A 6,082-nucleotide genomic window follows, 5' to 3' on the forward strand; every position below is an offset into this window, starting at 1 on the left:
CAGTCTGTGTTGTAGACATGTAATATTATCTGACAGGCTTAATTTCAAGAGCACAGTCAATTTTAGGACAGCAGACTTACTAAAAACTTAGTCAAATGCTACAAACACACAAACTAGCATACCTGGAAGTGTCCTGGTTTCTGGGCCAGCAGAACTCGGATAGGACTCAATGAACTGCAGATTGTTCTGTAATGGCTATGCATGTCAAACAAGTTTTAATTTAGTTTTTAAAAAATCTCGTGGTTATTATTTCACTTCAAAAAGAGTTTTCTAGCGTGCCAAGATATTGTCCCCTTATTTCATGAGCAAGAGCCAGGATGATTCTGCATAAATTTAGAGTTCTTCATAACATAATGTACAAAAAAGCAACATTGTAGAATGCAGAATTTAAACAATTTTCCCTCCTGTCTCAAGCTGGCATGCACTAGTGCTTCAAGATGTTATGCAGCTGCTACTTTTCTCCAGAGATGGCTGTACTCCAGTAAATGGTGAAATACTCCTCAAAACATCTTTTTTCCAGGAGAGTTTTACAAGGATGTTTCCACAGGTTGAAGGCAACATGAAAACATTGTGATTGTCTAGTTGGATTTCTCAGAAAACATCGGCCTTAGAATTACTGCATTAGTAATTAGGAGCCAATGCTATACTCCAAGGCACTGCAGAAACTATTGCAGTTAGTGTTTGTGGAATACAGTGAGAGTCTTAGATTACATTGGAAGTTATTGTATTCTGTGCTTGCAGTTTTTAATACCATGGAAGAAACAAACACTTTTCATTTTGTCAGAAAAAGGACTTCCTCTTGATAGCTGCACAGAGTTTTTCTTTCAGCATATAATCCAAAATCATCCAAGAATAAATTGAATCTCTAATAACTGCAGTCAGCTGAATTTAATTCCTTTTGGTAGAAGCACAGCAGTGTCAATACTTACTTAGATTTAGTATTACTGCTAATTTATTGCAGGTAAAATGCCAATACAACATGAAAATTTGTCATTTGAAAAAGGTTTAATAAAAAATATGAACACACAACAAAAAACAGAAAAGTTGATAAGAACTGAAAACGGATCATTCTACTTCCAGGTGAGCATCCAGGTGCCAGCTGGTGTAAACGCAGATGCCACTGACGTCAGTGGAGCTGTGTCAGTTTACACTAGTTGAGAACCTGACCCCAAGCATCTTAGTGCCATTTTTAGACACTGCCACTGGAATTCACTTTTGCAACACTATTAAAAATACATTCATGCATTGTATTTCTTCCGGTCCCCAAGTGTATAACTGGAAGCCTGTTGACAGACTGTGGGAGAGCAAGCAGGAGGTGGAAGTAGCCAACAACTGTATCCATGAGATAACTTTGCAATATGAGTATTATCACTATTGTTCTGTGGTCTTCCTTTTCTACAAATGAATATTTGGCTTTGAAAAGTCTTAACTCCACCTTCCAATAACAATTCAATGCCAACAAAAGAAAACAGATGCTGTAAGACATGCAGAATATCTACCATATAAATATGTTACCATACTATTTTAATCAGTGTACGATCTGAATAGACCATTTTAATGCATCATTAGGGAAATTAACTAAAATCATAAGAAACCACCCAAACCTGAGATCTGTGTATTTACTTTATTTGTTCCTAAGCAATCTCACTGCTGTACAAGCAGTAAGATTGCTACAAGTATTAAACCAGCCATCTGAAGTAGCCTACAAGCCAGACCTGTCTGACATCTATCATTTATATTTCATCTAGCATTTATGTGGGAGAGGGAAAAGGAAGAAAGGAAGAGGTGAAGCAATAAGCAGGGCAGAGCAGTACTTCACAGCTCCAGACACCATTTCTAAGTAGGGTAAGGGAGCTTGTATTATTGTTTTATACAAGGCAGCTGTTAAACAGGAGTGTACTGTCTAACAGCTGCCAGTATTAACCAGTATAATGACATTCAACATTTGAGGTTGAATCTTTTGACTCAAGATATCAAGGTCAAAAATGGAAAAACTAACTAATTGGAAGTGAAGATGCAGTTCACGTAGCATTGAAGTAATTGTCTGTTTGTGCAGCACAACACCCATATCTTCAATTTAGGTCAGACCATCAAGAGGAAGAAAAGGACTGAAGACTGAAGATGAGATGCTCTACTTCACACAGTTGCCCTCTGGAAGGACTGGCAAAGGCAGTCACTTAAATTAAGTACAGGTCATCAGAGAAGATACCTAATCTATTTCTAAGACAGGCAGCTCTAGCAGTCCAAATCCCTATGGCCTTTACAGTGACACAATGTACTACTTCCTCATGTACCTCTGTCAATTCATGTTAGGTTCCAATTTTTTAAAGCAATATTTCATGTACACCATGACCCTATTGCTCATAGCAAGGAAAGTGCTTTGGTTTATTTATGACCTACTAACCTTAAATAAAAAAAAAAACCATACATCCAATCTGAATGTTCACATAAGCCTGCAGATCTGAAATAAAATTTAAAATAAAGTTGGCATTTGTAACAGCTAGCTAAGGCTGGGATTTGGGAAAAAAAAAAAAAAAAAAAAGACGAGCGAAGATGAAAGCACTTTTACCCTGCATAACCTGCACACATCAGGAGTCAGGGCTGGAGCTCAGGAAAATTTTTTTGTGGTTTTGTACTTACAAGTTTCAGCCCATTTCAACAGAGTATAGGTAACCAAGGAAATATTGAGGTTTTTCCATTGTGGGGGGTGGAGAGGGAATAATAACAACCTGTGAAAGTAATTCCTTCTAAAATGCAATCCACCCAGGTGCAAGCTCTACATCGGTGCTCTCCTTGCCCTGCACCTCATCTTAACTGCCAGGTATCAGGCTGGCAAGACCTCATACTGAAATATGAAGTGACAGATGAAAGCAGGGAATAAGAGCACAGGAATAAGTACTGAAGGAAATGGTGTACAGAAAGAAAGCTTATAATAGGGTGGATATTAAATATGAGCAACCATAAACCAGAAAGTCCATTCATTTGGCTAGAACAATGTTGAACAGATGCAGATGCACAAACGGCTACTGAGTTGGAGAGCCTTATTCTCTCATCACTCATGCTGGGGTAAGGAACTTTTTTCATAATACCCATGGAATTAAACTGTGGAAAAGCCAGTACAAATAAATGGAGAAAAAAATAGCCCAAAACTTCAGAGCTAAAGTACTGGCAGCAAATAATCCCATGCTGGATGTATCAGCAAAGGAAAAAAAAAAGGGGGGGGGGGGGGGGAGGGGTTTGACAGCCACATTGGTTAGATTTCAGATATAGTCATAATCACAGTGGCCTTTCTAAACAAAACACATCTAATCTACCATAAAGGAGAAAATTAGTTGATTCCATTGTTGTCTAGTTCTCCAATAGGCTATATTAATAACTCTAGATATATTTGATAGAAAATACAGTTGAGTTAAATGATGTAATAAATACCTCTACATGAAGAGCAATTAGTTGAAACAAACATCTAGGAAAAAGTCCTCGTCATGGTGTTTGTTCACAAAATACTTATGAAATGCAGTCTTTCGATGTTGGTCCCCTTTATGCAAGTACAGCCAAATTTGACAAAACCCCCAACATTTATAAAGATTTTTAAATTAATCAGAAATGGAAGACAAAGGGTATGACATCTTTTACCAAAGGATAAAGTAAACAAACAACAATGCATAGAAGCCAATGAATCAGTCACATAATTTCAGTGCAGCAAGCTAAGAGTGGACCTAACAAAAAAGAATTCCGACCAACTGAGCTGCGAGACCACCTTCTATAGGAGAACTGCTCACAAACACAAATAAGGTAAAATTCCTAGGTTACCATATTTTGCTTTCTGATGCAGCCTCTAAAACCGTTTCTCTACAACATGAAAATTGCAACTCTACATTTTTTTTTAAATGTTTTTATTTATTTATATTAAGAATTAAGAATAAGGACAACTTGAGTTGAAAAGCTAAGAAGACTGGAAAAAAGTGTGCTACTGTGGAAATTTTTAAGAATAGGCACTTTATGATGTGATGATATGGACACCATGTTGGCACCTAAAAAAACATATAAAAAGAAATTTAATTCATCAAGTATTGATACACATTCATGTTTTTTCCTACTGGAAACTATAACAGGTTCTGCACGTGTGACAATTTGTAAAGAAATGGCCTTCTGTCTAAGACAGTTATTGAGAAATTAAGCCTTCTTAAAGGAAAATGTAGTTTTCATCAATCCTAAGCAAGTTTAAATCCAACTGAACCATGTCAGCAGAAGACATTTGTACTCAATTAGGCAATCTGTAATTGGCAACACTGATTCATAAGTCTCTTAGCCAGCTCTGTTCATATATGGAATCTTGTGTTTTGTTTTGCTGTGAAGTTCAGTTTTGTGAAATAACAGACAACATTAATCCACTTGTGTCTGGATCCCCAACCTATATTGTTAGAGCCTGAATAAGTGAAATATCTTTTCTTTTCATAGAAAGAAGTTTGGAAAGTTTGGAAAACTGCCAGCTCCTTGCACAAAGACTGAAATAGGATGGGCAGAGAAGGGTGATGGTATCGGTAAGAGAAAAATGACTGAAGTTGCATCAACTGTATGATTAAAATGATTGTGTGAAATTTGATTTCCCCCCCCTCCTCCTTTCAGACATTTGAGGATGCTGTCAAGTCAATGGAGTTCTGTTGTAGTGGTTGCTTCAGTGAACATTCAACGCTGTCGGTGAGTTTGGAATTAAAGTGAAAACCATCGACCGTTGATTGTACCCTCCAGCTAACCATCCTCCTCCTTACTTCATGCTTTCAGGCCTTAACACCGAAGATAGCAACCTAACCACCACGTGATGTTTCTCCCCCACTCTGCCAAGCTTTACAAAAAAGGTCACAATCAACATTCATTGCTGTCGGTGGGTTTAACTATGTGGACAAGCTCACTGAACAATGAATGCAACTGTGGCCCCACATTTTACAGTTGCCATTGAGAGGAACATCAGCTCTGAAAGCAGTAGTGAGAAGCAAACACTTCTTACAGGCTACTTTTTTCTGGTCAAAGAAATAGTTGGGGATATTCACTTTTTGCTTGCTTGTTTGTCTTTAACTCAGCTGACTAGAAAAAAAAAAAAAAAAAAGAAATCACTGCCTTTCTGGAATATTGTCCTTCCAGGGTACAGCATCGTTGAAAACATAAAAATTTGTATTCAGTATGTATGCGGAAATAAATAACAATACAGGCAATTTTATGCATATCCATTCCTAAGGACTCTGAGCATAAGAGGAAAGAATATTTAAATCTTATTTTAAGTAGGTGTTGTGGAATAGTTCTGAAATGTCTTCTATACTTGTCATGACAAAAACAAATGGAGCCAGAGTTCAAAGATTCAGGTAAAATGTTCTATCAAATAAAAGATTAATTTTACATGAAATTGATCTTAAGCACCTACATAAATACTATTAGACAGCAAATACTATTACATTTGCCTTTTTTAGGGATCTGAAAGATGACAGAGAAATGTATATTCAGAAGTAATAATGGAACAATAGTTAAATTGTAAAATTATTGCAAACTTTGGGTACCTATGTCACATTCGTGGTGTTGCTGATAGTAATGAGAAAATAAAAATGTAAATAAACCTCACAACTTTCTCCTTATTTCCTTACAACTCTATTAACCTGGTCAGACACACAGAAGGACCAGTCTACGTTTCTCACATCACAGTCATCCAAGGTAAGTTCAGCCTTTAGACAGCAGAACTCAGATATTCTGCAACCAAAAGTTAGGTAATCACACAGCATTAGTATTGTTCCTCCTCATAATGGGGGTCTATTAACAATACTTTAGTCTGATTAATTAAAGGGTTTCCTGAGTGTATCAGTTAGTTGTCTTGTGTACTGTGCTTCTTGTTTTATCCATGTTTCACCATGTAGCACTGAACAGGATACAATCATGGGAGGACGCCTGTGTAGTTGCTTCTTGAACTTTGTGTTACCAGTCTACTTACATGATAAAAATATATTTCAATCATGAAAGATCAGTTGTCAATCCTATGCAAGACTGCTATTTATCGGGAAAAAAAAAAAAAATCTGTTCCTCAAAGGCATAACCACAC

General features: G+C 36.8%; 1 long non-coding RNA gene across 1 annotated transcript in view; it reads left to right on the top strand.

The window, feature by feature from the left end:
* LOC141960751 (uncharacterized) overlaps window positions 1-5,626 on the top strand; it is a 65,796-nt gene extending 60,170 nt beyond the window's left edge. Inside the window, exons 3-5 of the long non-coding RNA XR_012633689.1 lie at window positions 4,459-4,541; window positions 4,627-4,698; window positions 4,783-5,626. This is a non-coding gene — a long non-coding RNA (uncharacterized LOC141960751). The remainder of the gene's footprint in view (window positions 1-4,458; window positions 4,542-4,626; window positions 4,699-4,782) is intronic.
* The last annotated feature ends 456 nt before the right edge of the window (window positions 5,627-6,082 follow it).

This window comes from Athene noctua, chromosome 5 (assembly GCF_965140245.1).
Source record: "Athene noctua chromosome 5, bAthNoc1.hap1.1, whole genome shotgun sequence".
Lineage (NCBI taxonomy): Eukaryota > Metazoa > Chordata > Aves > Strigiformes > Strigidae > Athene > Athene noctua.